The sequence below is a fragment of the Aquarana catesbeiana genome, linkage group LG12 (assembly GCF_042186555.1).
Source record: "Aquarana catesbeiana isolate 2022-GZ linkage group LG12, ASM4218655v1, whole genome shotgun sequence".
Classification (NCBI taxonomy): domain Eukaryota; kingdom Metazoa; phylum Chordata; class Amphibia; order Anura; family Ranidae; genus Aquarana; species Aquarana catesbeiana.
This window is the reverse complement of record NC_133335.1, coordinates 199030499-199048917: the sequence shown is the minus strand read 5'-3', so window position 1 is coordinate 199048917 and position 18419 is coordinate 199030499.

Sequence of the window (18419 nt, the reverse complement as noted above, 5' to 3'; positions counted from 1 at the left end):
TCCTCCACCTATCATCATCACTGACCAACATGTCCTATGAGTGTGTAGGCCAGTGGACTCTACTCTCTCCACTGCAGGTGGTGCTCGTCCGCAGCGACAATGCAGGTGGAGTAGGAGGTCAAGAGGAACCTAGTTCCTCTATGGTTTCCCTGGTCACAGAGAGGCAACATTCAACTGAATGCTGGCACCCCATATGACTTTGATGGCCATCTTGTGTAAGGCAGAGTTTAAGACCCTGGCTCCCGGATTTCTCTTGCTAAAGTAAGAACAGGTCACCCATCTTTCAGGGACAGTACTTAGCATCAGGGAGAGGTTCCAGATGAAAGTGCAGGGATATGTCATCCTACCTAGAAGCCTCCCCATTTGGGTACGGACTGGCCAGGCTACAGTTTGCCCCCTCGATACAGATGCTGTTGGCACACCTGAGATCCTCTGCTATTTTTCATCACTGCTATTATCTGTGGGTGTTCCCGGTCTGGTGCCCTCTCGTCGACATTGTTGTGTATTGCCAAACTTTATCTTCAATACAGTTCTGTTTTCTGCAACTGGATTCTGAGCGTCTTCTTCCGCCTCACAACACTGCACCTTCCCACAAGTGGATTGGGTGACTCTTGTATATTCAAAGAAAGACATTCTCATAACTGATTGGTGGCCTCACTGCCATAGTCTTGCAGTGGTACCTGGGTACTGCACTTCTGCCCTGGGGTGCCACAAGCGTACCCTCTACAGCTGTAGTGTGTGATGGACCATCTCCAGAGATCTGCAGCATCTCAGAATGATGGCCTCTATCATATATTATACCGTATAATTTTTTTTTTTTTTTTGCTCAGAATTCCACTCCTCCTTCAACCACCAGCCCGAGGGCAAGTGGTGCAATGGATAACGCATCTGACTACGAATCAGAAGATTGTAGGTTCAACTCCTACCTGGCTCATCCTATGTGCTGTAATCATACAGCTAGGTGGAAGGAGGAGGAGCCTGAATATCTTATCTGCACATGTAAAGTGCTGTATGACTCACTTAGCAATAAGAGGTCATGGAAATTGGGTTGAGCCTTTTATTTATTTACTGAGCAGGAAGTTGGAAGAATTCAGTTTTTTTATATAGTTTCATAGTTGGTAAGGTTGAATAAAGACACCAGTCCATCTAGTTCAGGAATATGCAATTAACGGACCTCCAGCTGTTGCAAAACTACAAGTCCCATCATGCTCTGCCTCTGGATGTCATGCTTGAGGCTGTCAGAGTCTTGCTATGCCTCATGGGACTTGTATTTCTGCAACAGCTGGAGGTCCGCTAATTGCATATCCCTAATTTAGTTCCATCTATGTAGGTGTGTGTGTGTGTCTGTGTTAATGTCAATACCATTTCCCATATGCCTGTATATTGCATCAGCTAAGATGTTTTTTGAAACTAGACACTTCCCACTGACACCACCGATTGTGGAAGGGAGTTTCACATCCTTACTGCTCTAACAATAAACAGATATAGGAAGTGTAGAACGAATTTTGTGATTTAAAAAGTGACACATGGACCTTTGGAACAGAGACCAGGAAGTGACACCATACACATCGCTTTCAGGTCCATTCACAGGAGGGCTGGTCTGCAAACAGATATTCAGAAGAGCCCCCACCACCTTTCCCAGGGATGCCCACTAATACCACACCAAAGGGTGGTTCTCTCCCCCTGGTATAGGCACTATAAAGGAAAGCCAAAAAACAAAATGGGGTTAGGTAGGCTTAGTTGGTCCCCCTATAATAAAATAAATGCAGTGCATTATATCCTATCCTGCCTATCCCCCCCCCTTTTTTCTGCCTTTCCTTTGTAGCATCTCTGTCAGGTTGAGGACCTTTTGGTGAGGTATTGGTGGTTTGGGTTGGCCAAGTATTGGAATGCAGTAAGCACTCCCATTGTAATATTGGGTTTAAATTGTTTGGCAAATATTTGCATTCTAAATAAGAAATATATTTGCTGTCATTGCTGTCTCAGACAAGGAATCAGCTATCACATAATAATACCCAGTGCCAGGCATAAGACCTGCAATTGTTCTATCATCAAAGTTTGTGGTGAGAGGCGGAAGAGTGTGTGTCCTCCCAAGGGGCGTATGGAGACCACAGCCGCTGCCGCCCCTGCTGGCTTCCCACCTCTTTATGTCCCCTGGTATGCACACCACTGAACACCTCTAAATGATATTGAAGCGTTTGTTAGCCCAACACTTCATATTCCTGATATGTGCCCGCTGTACCATGTACTTGTATGAGAAAGTCTCCTGTTCTCTTTGTATTGCTTTCTTTGTGTGAATTCCCTGGTGTTTCTGACAGTCCTGCTTTCCTATTAAAAACTGACCACACTAAGCAGGACATGACAGAATGGTCAGCTCTCTCTCTAGGTATGCTGGGAACTCAGTGTACTCTCCTCCAATGATCATATTTGACCAGACAACCCCCCGCTGAACAGCCATTTACTGGGAAGCTCAGTGTGCTGTTGCTTCTCCTCCCCCCAGCTCGTATGCAGCTGAGAACATAGGGAATGTAATCACTTATAAGAAAGAGAATAAAAAGGAATTTATAATGTTTTAATCTATACACAAATATTTTGCCTTTCATTTTAAAAACTGAATGGGTTGTTTTATAATGTGATAGTTTACAATTACTTTAATACAAGATTTTTGGTTGAAGATGTTTTAATACGTGTCCATTAAAAATGTTAATAAAATATATTTTTGGTGAAGATCTTTTAACATGTGGATTTTACAAGATAATAAAAACCCAGTGAACTCTGCCTGCAACGCCATGCGTGCGTGACAAGGCATGCGGACGTAAATGACGCTCGCCGCCAAATGGGGGCACGTTTCTGCAAATGCGCCCAGTCGAATGTGCTGACATACCACACAATAGCGAGCTGACGCTGTGAGCGTGGTTGCATGGTGCCAATGTGTAGGTGGCCCCGCTCGTCCAGACAGGGCTGGGGGGGAGGGGCAACAGCAGGAGGTATGAAAACCTCCCTTTTACACATTGCAGCTCCCGAGCCGGACGGTAACCAACGCCACCAGCAGGGAACAGCACCAAGAACCTAGATCAGCCCATGGGAGATGTGGTACCTGAGTGTTGGACAAAATGGCTAAAAGAGCTACGGAATAGAATAATTGTATGTAATGAATAATTGGCTAATGGTGGCAGCAGACCAGGTTTGGGCTAAATGGGTGTCTTCCACCCGGGTTCAATAGACAAAAAGGAAAAGGTCTGGTGTCATCCGCAAACTACCTCCATCCCAATATATGCAACAAAAAACAGGAAAATCACTCTGGGACTTTAACCACCTCAATACAGGGCACTTAAACCCCCTTCCTACCCAGACCAATTTTCAGCTTTCGGTGCTCTCACACTTTGAATGACCATTACTCAGTCATGCAACACTGAACCCAAATTAAATTTGTGTCCTTTTTTCACACAAATAGAGCTTTCTTTTGGTGGTATTTAATCACTAATGGGTTTTTTATTTTTTGTGCTATAAATAAAAAAAGACCGTAAATTTTGTGAAAAATTGCTTTTTTCTTTGTTTTTGTCTTAAAAATTTTGCAAATTAGTAATTTTTCTTCATAAATTTTAGCCAAAATTTATACTGCTATATATCTTTGGTAAAAATAACCCAAACTAGTGTATATTATTTGGTCTTTGTGAAAGTTATAGAGTCTACAAACTATGGTGCCAATCACTGAAAACATCTGATCAGGCCTTCAGTACATCAGGTGAATCTCATTTCTTGAGGTACAAGTCAGAAAAGTACAAATACCCCCCAAATGACCCCTTTTTAGAAAGTAGACATTCCAAGGTATTAAGTAAGTAGCATGATGAGTTTAAGTTGTAATTTTTTCCCACAATTCTTTGCAAAAGGAAGATTTGTTTTTTTTTTTTTGTTTTTTTTTTTTTTTTCAAAATTGTCATATTAACTAGTTATTTCTCTCACAGAGCATATGCATACAACAAATTACACCCCAAAATACATTCTGCTACTCTTACCGAGTATGGGGATACCACATGTGTGGGACATTTACACAGCCTGGCTACATACAGAGGCCCAACATTGAAGTAGCACCATCAGGCGATCTACGAGCATAAATTGTACATCTCATTTCTCAACCACCTATTACACTTTTGAAGGCCCTGGAGCACCAGGACAAAGGAATTGCCCACAAAATGACCCCATTTTGGAAAGCAAACACCCCAACGTATAATCTATGAGGCATAATGAGTCTTTTGAACGGTTATTTTTTTTTCAGATGTTTTTGGAAAATGTGGAAAAAAAAAATGAAAACGCATTTTTTTTTTTTTTTTTTTTTTTTTACACAAAGTTGTCCATTTATAAGATATTTCCAACACATAGCAAATACACAGCAAAAATGACACCCCAAAATACATTCTGCTACTCCTCCTGAGTATGGCGATACCACATGTGTGGGACTTTTACACAGCTTGGCCACATACAGAGGCCCAACATCCAAGTAGCACCATCAGGCGTTCTAGGAGCACACATTACATAGATAATTTCCTGGCAACCTATCATTTTTGAAGGCCCTTCATATTTCTAACACATAGCATGTACATACCAAGAATTACAATCCAAAATAAATTCTATTGCGGAAAGGATAAAAAAAAGTATTACCTGTGCTTTTAGTAGTGTCCACAGAAGAGAGCACTGGTCCAGGCAGCAGTCAGGGATGTGCTTAGCGACAGCAATAGTAATTATCCAGGCAGCAGGCAGGAATATTGTCTATAGTCCACACAAAGATATTGTCAGCACAGCCAAAGCATTTGTCCATAGAAATTGTCCAGGCAGAGACAGCCAGCACAGCCATAATATTGGTCCTGGTACACTGTTACCTGCAGACACTCATTATTGTACTGCTCTCCAGCCCTTCATAAACATACTGCCTCTTGCTACAGCGAATTATTTGCATAGTCCAGGTAGCGGGCAGAGGTGTGGTCCGTTCATGCGGCAGGCAAAGGCATGATGGCAGTAAGTCAGCAGAAGGCTGAGGGCCGTAATTGGGTAAGACCTGTGCACAGGGGCACAGGGGTAGAGGCTTCAACCCACCCAAATCTCTATGAAGCCTCCGGACTCCAGACCCTTATCCGGAAATTACAAAACCCGGAGAAAACAAAAAAATGTTATCTCCATCCGGAAAAACTATTCTGGAGCCCCTCACATATGCGAGACCCCTGTGTACTATAGTAGCAGGGCAACAGATCAGTCCAAGCGGTAGGCAAAAGCATAGTCCATAAAACAGGCCAGGGTCAGTTCACGGGTAAGCAGTCCAAACGGTGGGCAGAGGCATAGTCAAAACAGGCCAGGGTCAGTTCATGTGGAAGCAGTCCAAACGGTAGGCAGGGGCATAGTCAAAAAGCAGGCCAGGGTCAGTTTACGTTGAAGGCAGTGGCATGGTTATTTGGGGAAGCATGGAAAATGATCAGCGAAAATGGGGAAAATATGGGCTAATAATCTAGGGATGTATGATACAGTTTGAAGCATTCACCAATGCAAAGGCCAGGTTGGGAGGGACACTGGGGACAATGGAAGCTGGTATCTATTCGAAAGCCTCTTCTGCTTCACACGCGACATCTTTTTTGCCGTCTTCGGCCTGCTTCCGATGGTGGAATGTTGTACGGGAAGTGGCGTTCATGAAGTCGGCTAACCGCATCAGAACGAAGTCCTTCTGGGGGGGGTCTTTGTTGATAGATGGAGGGACGTGACTACTACTTCTATGAATTTTAGGAAGGGGGCGGGGCTTTCTGTGGATTTTGTGTAGACTATGTAGGAATTGTAAATGGCCAAATGGATTAGATAAATTGTTACCTTCTTGTACCAGAATCGGGACCTCCTTATTGACAAATAGGGATGAATCATTTGGTCATTGAAATCCACTCCCCCATGTAGAGATTATAGTCTTGGACACATGTCGGTTTTTCAATGGGACCTCGTCTTCGCTGAACTACAACTGTAGTGTCATCATGAATTGTGGACATCATGTGCATGTTCCTGTTATCCTTCCACCTCAAGGCCAGCACTTCATTGCATCTCCGTGTTGCTCTTTCCCCCTTTGCAGCTTTTTGTTCACTATGGATTGTGGGAAGCCCTTCCTATTTCCGCAGGCCAGGGTTTTTTCGATATATAGGTGTCTGAAAAGAGGCAGGCTGGTATAAAAGTTGTCCAGGTATATATGATAGCCTTTTTTCAGAAATGGGTAAGCCAGGTCCCATACGATTTTTCCAGTTGTGCCCATGTAGGCCGGGCACTCAGGGGGCTGGAGTTGGGAATCTCTTCCCTCATATATGCGGAACGCATATAGATATCCCGTGGCTCTCTCACACAGCTTGTAAAATTTGACTCCGTATTTGGCCTTTTTGCTAGGAATATATTGTTTTATTCCTAGCCGGCCTGAAAATGGTACCAGGGACTCATCCACACATATATTCTTCTCGGGGACATAGAGTTCTGCAAATCGTTGGCAAAATACATTTATCAGTGGGCGAATCTTGTATAGCTTATCGGAATTTGGATGATTGTGGGGAGGGCACTGGGTGTTGTCATTAAAATGAAAGAATCTCATAATCATCTCATATCGGGACCTGGACATTGCGGCAGAATATATGGGCATATGGTGGATGGGGTTGGTGGACCAATAGTATGTCCTTCATTTTTTTTTGTATGCCCCATATTTAGGGTGAGGCCCAAAAATAATTTGAACTCCTCCAAATTCAAATCTCTCCACTCAAACGGACGGGCATAAGATGATTGGGGGTTGCTGGCAATATACTGCTGGGCATACAAATTTGTCTGGTCCACAATGAACTGCAGCAAAGTGTCGGGCAAAAACAGGTGAAAAAAAATTGATCTTTGTGAAATTTTGGGTGTTGGCCTGCACACCTGGCTGTGCTGTGAAAGGGGGAATAATTGGTGATCCCGAGTTGGAAGGCAGCCATGTTGGGTTGGCAAGACCATCTGGCATGTATGTAGCGGCCCTGGCTCTTGGGGGACGTGACACTCCAGTAGTTGGGGGAGTTGAATTTCCTGTGCTGGTACTCAGGTGTGATGTGGCAGCACTGGTACTGGGCATTTGTGCGCGGGGCATATCTCTGGTGGCAGCACTGGTACTGGGCCTTTGTTCCTGGGGCCTATTGCTGGCGGTAGCACTGGTGCTGGGCCTTTCTTCCTGGGGCCTATTTCTGGCGGCAGAGCTGGTACTGGAATATAATCCTGGTTGCTGGCAGCTTCCTGGTTTCCAGAGTGTCGTGCCCTTTTAGGAGGGACCCATTCTTCATCCGAATCATTGCTACTCTCGATCGGTTCAAATGCCGAATTGGATTCGGAATCAGAATTGGACTCTGATGAGAACTCCCCGGTGCTCTCATCAGTCATAGAGAGGATCTGGAATGCCTCCTCACTAGTATATCCTCTTTTGGACATGGCTGTGTGGCGGGTAGCTGTGCGACGGGTGACAGATAGGTGGCAGGTGACGGTCACTGATGGGCTGTGCGATGGGTGGCAGGTGACGTTCACTGAGCGGTGATGGTGTGATGGGCGATGGTCACTGATGGGTGACAGGCAATGGTCACTGATGGGTGACAGGCCACGGACGGTGACGGGTAATGGTCACAGATATTTGACAGGCGACAGTCACTGATGGGTGACAGGTGCACCGCTGATGGTCACTGATGGGTGACGGGTGACAGGGCAAGGTCACTGATGGGTGACAGGCCACGGACGGTGACAGGTGATAGTCACAGATTGTTGACAGGCGACGGTCACTGACAGGCGACGGTCACTGACAGGCGACGGTCACTGACAGGCGACGGGTGCACCGCTGATGGTCACTGATGGGTGACAGGTGACAGGGCACGGTCACTGGTGGGTGACGGGTGACAGGGCACGGTCACTGATGGTGACGGTTGCACCGCTGATGGTCACTGATGGCAGTCTCTTATGTGACAGGTGCACTTTAATGGGGTGACTGTTGGGTGACAGATGACAATTGGGGGGGCGATGGGACAGGTGTGGTGTTGGTGCAGACACTACAATACATAGATCTGTAACTCACTGCTCATGGCTGTTCTCTCCTCACACTGGAAACGGTGTGTGAGGAGAGAAGGGCTAGTAACAGCTCTTTGTTTACAGTTAGTGATCGGTTGTGAATGGATCACAGCCGATCACATGGTACACAGCCCTGGCCAATGGCTGTGTACTATCGTCGGTGACGAGCAGTGTTCCCGGGAACACGCCGCCACCGACGTGCACGCGCTCACAATCGCGCGCATGCGCCGTGCAATGCGGGGATGTACCATTAGTGATCGGCCGTGACTTCATCACGGCCGATCACATGGTAAACAGCCATGCCCAGTGGCTGTTCACCCCTGTCGGTGATGAGCAGTGTCTCGGTGACACGCCGCCACCGACAGTACAGGGCTGCGCGCTCACGATCGTGCGCATGCCCTGTTTAAATGGGCTCACATCATATGACGTCCGCCCAGAACAAGAGGCTTACCGTCCCGCCGTCATATGACGGTGGGCGGTAGGCTAGTGGTTAAATGAGGTGAAAACGGTTAGCCAACAATTGACAGAGTAAATGCAGTCTCGAAATGTATTAAAATTGTCATGCAAACATAAACATGAATCATAGCCAAACCACTGAAATAATACATACAATAAAAAATGTAATTACACATAACATGGTATAAAATGTAAATTGCAAAGTACACAGGCATTAAGAGTAACCCAACACGTTTCGCAAGATCATGCTCGCTTCATCAGGGGTAGATGCGTGTGTAGTACATCTGTAGGGGGTATAATGAACCAAATAAGTATCAACACAGAGATGGTATTGTGACAATTAGTCAAGAGGGTCCAAAACGCATGGCCCTATACCCACCAAAGGCTGGATCAGACTACCAAATGCTGAATATCAGAGGCGGCAGTAATGAGCGTCCGGCTTGGGAGCTGAGGAGGCAGAGGAAAAACCAATCCAACAGAGCACAAACGGGGGGGCAGACATGGCCAGGATGGGGGTGTGTGTCACCAAAGATCTCCCAGTATCCATTAATAATGTCAACTGAAACATAAATGCATATGTTTCAATAGATGCTTTCAGAACAGCATAGAAGTAAAGTGTATATATGAAAGTGCAATCCCTCCTTTGCACTTGAAAAGCCTTCAAAATGCCAAGATCGACGTTTTAGAATACATTTGATTTCCAAAAAAATGGCGCCATTAAGATATAGGTAAACCAAAAGTGATATCATTATCCCCCTCTGCCCACTAACTCACTCACTGCCCAAGAGATTGCCAATCACTCCAAAGACAAGATTGATGCAATTTGTGGGGACACCTCCACTGTCTACAACCATCTTAGCTCCTACCTCAGTGAAAAGAACCTTCTTAACCCCTTACAGTCTGGCTTTCGCTCGCAGCACTCCATAGAAACTGCCTTACTAAATCTCACTAACGATTTACGAACTGCTAAAAACAACGGACACTACTCAATACTCCTACTACTTGACCTCTCTGCAGCCTTTGATACTATTGACCACCCGCTCCTTCTCAATCATTTCCATTCCCTGGGCCTCCAAGATTCTCTTTATCCTAGCTCTCTGCCTACCTATCACAGCGCTCCTTTAGTATTACCTACAAGTCTCCTTCTCTCTATTGCCCCTTTCTGTGGGAGTCCACCAAGGCTCTGTTTCTGCACCCCTTCACTTCTCTATCTACACCTCCTCCCTTGGTCACTTGATAGACGCCCACGACTTCTAATACCACTTATACTCCGATGACACCCAAATCTATCTGTCTACTCCTCACCTTGCTCCATCAGTCTTCTCTCGCATTACTAACTTACTGACATCAGCATGGATGTCGCACCACTTCCTTAAACTAATTCTCTATAAAACTGAGCTATTAATATTCCCCCCCACCCGTGCCCCCTCCATGAATTTTCCATAAAAATCAATAATGCAACCATCAGTCCACCCCTCATGCCAGGGTACTAGTTGTAATCCTAGACTCTAACTTGTCCTTTCAGCCCCAAATCCAATCGTTGTCAAAAGTTTGTAGAATTCACCTCTGTAACCTCTCTAAAATTCACCCCTTTTTAACAAAAGAAACCACCAAGCTCCTCATTCACTCCCTTGTTATCTCTCGCCATGACTATTGCAACTCCCTTCTCATTGGCCTGCCTCTCCATAGGCTCCTCCCCTCTTCAGTCTATCTTGAATGCTGCTGCCAGGCTTATCCACCTTACCCACCGTTCAGCGCCCGCCAACCCTCTCCTTCGATCCCTACACTGGCTCCCAATCGCCCAGCGAATTAAATTCAAAATACTAACCACACTCCCCCGAGCTACATCACCAACCTTGTCTCCAAATATCAACCAAACCGTCCTCTTCGCTGCTCCCAAGACCTCCTACTCTCAAGCTCCCTCGTTTCCTCCTCCCATGCCTGTCTCCAGGATTTCTCCAGAGCCTCTCCCATCCTCTGGAACTCGCTACCTCAACCGGTCTAGCTATTCCCTACTCTTGCTACCTTCAGGCGATCCCTGAAAACTCATCTCTTCAGGAAAGCCTATCAAGCCTCCAACTAATCTTTTACCACTTCCATCAGCTCATTCCCCACAGTTACAACCTTTTGTACCACCTGCCCCACCATATTAGATTGTAAGCTCTTCTGAGCAGGGCCCTCTTAATCCTCTTGTATTTTTTTTATTTTTGTATTATAACTGTATTCTCTCTTTTTTATATTGTAAAACTCTGCATAAACTGTTGGCGCTATATAAATCCTATATAATGATAATAATTGCTTCAGGGTTACCATAGCGGCGACCGAATCAAAGCTGATTCCGGCTTTCTTTGGGTCTCCCATTAGCCGGCGGACATTTCAGCTATTAGCTCGGGTCTCCCAGTGGGATGGGAGAGCCTGAGCGAGCCACGGAAAGCTGCGGGAGGGAGGGGACACCCCCTCACCCTGTTTGTAATAACAATCAGCTCTGCTCCCTTGGGTCATGTGACCACTGTGTGATGTCATAGTGAGGCCAAAGCTAGGACAGCCGGTAACTGCAGGCAGACAGGCAGTTTACACAGGATCTTGTAGTGCTGCTTTATATAGCTGAAGCCGCAATCTTTATTATTGTATTTTTATCTGCATTTAAGTGCTCTAATTATTAAATGTATCATCGATTGACCACAGCTGAAACAAGTAAGTAACTTCATCCATATATTTCCATATTCCGAACAAGCAGTATTTTTTTTTCTCATTCAGCTCAACCTTTTTTTTTTTTTATTTTGAACAAAAGAACACCATTATAACCATTTTTTTTATTTTACAGCTATGCAAAATCTATCTAAATCACACACCTCCTCTTATCTTCGCCACACTATTCAGTGTCTGTCATCCTCTATGATGGAAGAGGATAAGGAGGTTAAAAAGGATATGGAAGGCATCGAAAAAACAAAAGAGCTATTTTTCAAAAACAATGACGATGCCATTGTAAAAATAAGGTCCGTCGTCGGGAGCGGACATGCCAGACAGCTTTTCAAGGATTTGCTTGGCACAAAAATTCCATCCGTTCGTGTCAGCCAAAAGGAATCCCATTTCTTGGGCCCCTTGGATATCGCTTTTCACCAAGGGTCGCTGCTAAATGACCTAAAGGGTGACGTTTATGCTAAAATGAACGCCATCCAAAAATTAAAAGAGGAGTTGAATACCTGGGACCAGAAAATAGCAACTTTTGTAAGTGGCAAACAGATCCTAGAAAAGCTTGTGTGCCAATACCCTAAACTGAAGCTGGAGAACAGATCTCTCATTGAAGAGGGCATGTTCGTAGACAGGCGACACATGCTTGAGCTGCAGAAGAAGAAGCAGATAATGGATCCCTATCAGCACTTCTTCTATTACTTACAGACCCAACCAAAGTACTTGTCCAAGCTTATCTGTCAGATGTCGGAACGTGACTATACCACTCTTACAGAAGGGCTTCTCCCCAGACTGTACAATAAGGCCTCAACGCCACGAGAAGAATATCATCTTGTGAAGCTTTTGGAAAATGCCATTCAGTATGAGGTCAAGCAAAAATGTACTAATATCAAGGATATATTGGAAGAAAAATTTATGAGCATTAAGACAGCCTTTAGCTTTTACAGGCAGGCTGCAAAATGCAAAGTCCTCCACAAGAATCTCACTCCAGTGGTAAAGGAGATCGTTCAGTTACAATACTGGTTAATTGAGAAACCTTTAAACATACCTTACATGGCAGGCCGAGTCTTACGCTCAGTATTCTCAGATGTGCACAGTATACCTTATGGAATTAGGTATGTGGCAAAAGTCTTAAGACAAGCCCTGCACAAAAAGTTTCCCCAGGCAACTGAAGATGAAGTCCTGGAGACTCTTGGCTTTTTCATGTACCAGTATTTGCAGCCAATCATAGTTTCCCCAGGTGAAGCTGGCATAATTCAAACCAAAGTGGAAGCGGATTCAGGGCAAAAAGAGAACCTCGTGGTCGTGGCTGCTCTTGTCGGTCACACCATGAGTAACATTCTCTTCCCCATGGAAAATGCTAATGCTGTCATGAAAAATAACTATGTGGTAAAAGACTACCCACATTTCAGGAGAATGTTTGAGGATGTTTTTAAAATTCCAAAACCAGAGGAGCAATTTGGCTTCAATGAATATTCTGACTTTATTTCTCTGAAGAAGCCAAAGATAAAGCTCCCTGTAACAGAAATTGTAGGCACACTGAAGCTGCTTTTAAAATATAAAAAAGTGGTCTTCCCAGACCAAAAGGACATCCTTAATAGCATTGTCAAGTCTCTTAGACCAGTTCCTCGTATTAAAGAGCTTCTTTTTGGTGAGGACGCAGTTGCTGCTTACAGAGGTGAGGATCTGAGGAAAATTGAAGCCTACCTCTCCTTGGGCAGCAAATATATTCCACATAAAGAAAGGCATTTGACAAACCCAAAGGCTTTAAAGGATTTTAAGCCAAACAATTTGACAAACCCAAAAGCTGGGCTTTCAAAATCAATGGACTTTCAAGATATCCGGAGCAATATTGCCAAGGATATCCAAATGAAAAACAAACTTCAATCGCAGCAACAAGCTGAAATAACGAAGCTCAGACAGGCAGTGGATGCCCTCAGCGCCAGATCTACATACTACCAGGACCAGATAGATCAGTATCAGAGGTTCTGGAACAGCTGCCTTGAAAACTTAGTAAGCCAAAAGTCATCCAATACTGGTATGACCATGAAGGAAAAAGGCAACACAAAAACGCAGAAGGAGACAGAGAAGCAAGATGAGGTTAAGATATCGGGGCTGAAGGAGGAGAGGAACGAGGGGGAGAAGCAAAATAGGAAGAAGTGGACCTGGCTTCGTAAACTGGTCAGCCCAAAGTCATCCACTAACGTCAGAAAGATAAAATATACTGCAGCAAAACTGCAGAACAAAGGTGTTATTACTGGCACCACAGGTAAGGAGACCAAGAAGCTGATGAGAGAACGGCTGACGATAGAAATTGAAGCGGATCACCAAATTAAAGTCAGCATCGGCGAAAGGTCTGTTCTTATTCACATTGCTGACATCGTAAAGCATCATTATACCAGACCACCAACCATGGAGATATTCTGCTATCATGTTAATGCCAGCATGTTGTTATTTTTGGTGTACAGCAAGCTGTATGTCAGACCAAACAACGCATAACTCACTGTAGCATCTGTGATTTACACTGGAGGGATTTCATTGGGGACATTACACTTGGAGGATTACACTGATGGGGGGGTGGGGCGATTTACACTGGGAGATTACACGAGAGGGATTAAGGGGAGGATCCCACTGGGAGAATTTACACATGGATATATAAACTCTGGGGGATTCACACTGGAGGGATTACACTTGGGGGATTCACAAGAGGGGGGATTTACACTGGAGGGATTTCATTTGGGGCATTACACTTGGGGGATCACAGTGTGAGGATTACAATGAAGGGATTTCTTTGGGGGCATTACACTTGGGGGATTACCCTGGGAGATTACACCAGAGGGATCCAGGGGAGGATCCCACTGAGAGGATTTACATGGAGGGGGGGGGATACACTCTGGGGATTCACACTGGAGGGATTACACTTGGGGGAATTAACACTGGAGGGATTTTATTGGGGGATCACGCTGTCAATTACACAAGAGGGATCCAGGGGAGGATCTCACTGGGAGGAGTTACATGAAGGGGGGGATACACTCTGAGGGATTCACACTGGATGGCTTACACTTGGGGGATTCACAAAAGGGGGGATTTACACTGGAGGAATTTCATTGGGGGCATTTAGACTAGGAGATTACACCAAAGGGGGACAGTGGGATAGCACTGGGAGGATTTACATGGAGTGCGGGGGGATTTACACTGGAGAGATTACACTTGGGTGGGATTTACACTCGAGGGACTTCATTGGGGGCATTACACTTGGGGGATTAGATTACACCAGGAGGATCGGGGGGGGGGATTTACACTGGAGAGATTACACTTGGGGGATTCACAAAAGGGGGGTTACACTGGAGGGACTTCATTGGGGGATTACACTGGAGGGATTTCATTGGGGACATTACACTGAGGATTACATGGGTGGGATACACTGCAGAGGATTTACACTTGGGGATTCACAAAAGGGGGGTTACACTGGAGGGACTTGATTGGGGGATTACACTGGAGGGATTTCATTGGGGGATTACACTGAAGGGATTTTTGAAGGGATTTCATTGGGGGATTACACTGGAGGAATTTCATTGTGGGATTACACTGGAGGGATTTCATTGTGGGATTACACTGAAGGGATTTTCGAAGAGATTTCATTGGGGGATTACACTGAAGGGATTTCATTGGGGGATTACATTGAAGGGATTACACTGGGAGGGATTTAGACTAGGAGATTACACCACAGGGGGATAGCACTGGGAGGATTTACATGGAGGGGGGGGGATTTACACTGGAGAGATTACACTTGGGGGTTTCTCAAAAGGGGGGTTACACTGGGGGATTACACTGGAGGGATTTCATTGGGGGCATTACACTGTGAGGATTACATGGGGGGGGGGGGGGCAACATGTTTTGAAGGAATTTGCCTGTGGGAGACATAGTCTTGACTCATTATTTTAATTAGCATTTTAGTCTTACCATTGTGAATTAAGAATTTATTTGTACAGTATACATAATTCTCAATCATACAGTACAGGACACAGGCTCTATAGTTTCATATGGGAATGAAGGACAGCTAATAGCAAAAGTGTGTAGACATACTTCAAAGAGAATTATACAGAAAAAAATGATTTGTTAAACCCACAAGTGCTTTTTTTTTACCACTACTATTCCTTTATATTGGCTATTGAAATGTACAAATGCAGCAATTTGGGAATTGGATGAAAGATTTAGCAAAGGGAAACACTTTTTGAAAGACAAAAAGTGCATTTTATATACAACTCTATAGATCAGACCAAAATGAGGAGGAAAGAGGGACAGAAGGACTTTTTTTCCAAATCAGGGACAGTTGGGAGCTATGTAATTTTAACCAGGGACGTGCGGTGAGGTCAGTGGCTGGTGAGGCACTGGCTAGTATCAGAGCCAGATACACACAGGTTACATACGCCGCGATCGTTAGAGCGAGAGCAATAATTCTATCACTAGCCCTCCTCTGTAATTCTAAACATGTAACCTGTCAACATTTTTAAAGCTTTGCCTATGGAGATTTTTAAGTACTGAAGTTTGGCGCCATTCCACAAGTGTGCGCAATTTTAAAGCGTGACAAGTTGGGGATCTATTTACTCGGCGTAACATCATCTTTCACATTATACCAAAAAATAAATTTAAAAAAAAAAAAATTAGGCTAACTTGGGCTAACTTTAGTGCAAATACAGTGTTACGTAAAAAGTTGCAATGTGTCAGGTACCTTTTCCAAGGCCAAGATGCTGAGAGAGGCTCCCCTTGTGGCTAAGCGCAGTATACCCCTGAAGGTGGTACAGGGGGTATAGGGCTCAAAGAAGCACGGGTTGCCAGCAGGTTGAGAAGGCTTGAGATGATGATCACTTGTGGACTTTGCTTGAGAAGACGACAAGGAGTAATCTGGACACTAGTAAAAGCCTGGCTAAGGGTACAACACAGGAGAGCAGATTGGAGGCCAGCTGAGGGTCAATCACAGGTAAGTGATAAGCCAAGCCGGGGGGTCAAACACTGGTAATCAGGCAGGTGCAAGTATAGCAATGTCCATGAGCCAGGCCGGGAGGGTCAAACACTGGAAAGGAGATCAGAGCAGGTCAGGAGGCAAGCCAAGGTCACAACAGGAATGACTTGAAAGTATAACACAGGAACAGGGAAAAGCTGAAGACAATCCAGCAACTTGGGTCAGACAAAGGCAGCCTTTTATAGGCCAGCAGGAGGAGCCATCTATCACATGATGCGCCTATGGCGCCCATTTCTTCTACTGGCAAGATTGCCAGTACTTCTACGGCCTATTCGCTGAACACTATTTCTCTGACACAATGACAGCCATTTTATTCCCTGGGGTGTCTGCTAAAAACATATATATATATATATATATATATAATGTTTGGGGGTTCTGAGTAATTTTCTAGCAAAAAAATGATGATTTTTACATGTAGGAGAAAAGTGTCAGAATTGGCCTGGGTGGCAAGGGGTTAAATACCATAAGTAATATACAAATAATTATTATATATTATTTTTAAGGTAATTTACTATATTTTCAAAAACTGTACTCAAGCAGGTGGCTTAACGGACAAATTACTGAAGTTGGAAGTTATAACTTCAAACCAGTAATCACAGTAAATAGATAAATAATAAATTATTATCTTATAACATATAGCATAATAATAATATATGATTTAGCTTGATTATAACAGTATCTTTTCAACAGCAGCAGATTCTCATTCTCCATCTTAAAGTGGTGTTCTGGCCGAAATTATACTTTTTAAATAAAAATACCCCTATAATACACAAGCTTAATGTATTCTAGTAAAGTTAGTCTGTAAACTAAGGTCTGTTTTGTTAGTTTATAGCAGTAGTTTGTTATTTTATAAACTTACAGCAGGCCGTGGCCATCTTAAGTGTGGGCATCTGAAGCCAGACTGTATAAATCATTGGTCTCGCCCTGGAGACTGATTGCTCCTCTAACGAACCCGACCGCCGCGGGCACAGGGAGGGGGGGGAACGACGTACAGGTACGCCCCTTTGCCCACCCGTGCCATTCTGCCGACGTACATCGCGTGCGGCGGTCGGGAAGGGGTTAACTAGAAGGAAAAAACATGTTTATGGGTATAAGATTTAACCATAATTCCATGTTTTTCTCACAGAGTTAAAGTGGAGTTCCACCCACTTTTACAACTCTTCAGCATCCCTCACTAAACTGTGCACTGTAAACAAATTGGATATTTTTTTATTTTTTTTCTCAGCACCTACTGTATATCTGCTGTATTCATTTTTCACTTCCTCCTCCCTGGCCGCGGCCCATCACATCATTTCCTGTTTGCAATGCCTTCTGGGAAGGGGCGGCAACTTCCTCTGAAACTGCCGTTGCTATGGAAACCTGACCTGAAACCTATTACACTGCTTGTGCTGCACTGAGCATGTGCGAGATCTGCAAGGATAAGATCCAGGAAGAAATACAGTCTGGCTTCAGATGCCCACACTTAAGATGGCCACGGCCTGCTGTAAGTTTATAAAATAACAAACTACTGCTATAAACTAACAAGACAGACCTTAGTTTACAGACTAACTTTACTAGAATACATTAAGCTTGTGTATTGTAGGGGTATTTTTATTTAAAAAGTATAATTTCGGCCGAAACACCACTTTAAATCACCCTGACACCAGATCAACCATTATGCCATGGTGATTGAAGTGGCAACACCAGCCATCGCCCGTGAAAAATTGCTTACCACCAGTCTCCCCCTACCCCGCGGGCATGCAAAAAGGTTGGTGACCGCTGCTATGGGCTCTAGCCCCAGATCTTTTGCAGACGGGGGCGGGGCAGTAGAAGGATGATTAGCATTCGGGGGTAAAGTAGGAGGAGCATCAGTGCAGAGGGCTGGAGAGGCGGAGTTCCGATCTCAGCCGAGAGTCAGGGGAAACAGATTTCGACGGGGAACCGTTCTCGGCATAACACCGGGGTGAGTATATCTATCTATCTATGCACCTTGCAGACACACTCATACGCCCCGCCCATAAGTCAGTGTTCAGCCAAACAGTAGCGTTTGGGCGTGTCTCGCTGTGACAATCTTAAACTCAAAAGGCGTGGTTTTGCTCCCATCTCTGTAACTCCCATCCTATCACTAGTCGGGGGCGTGTTTATTGGACCAATGAGCGGCCGCCCCGGGCTTGTTTGGATTTAA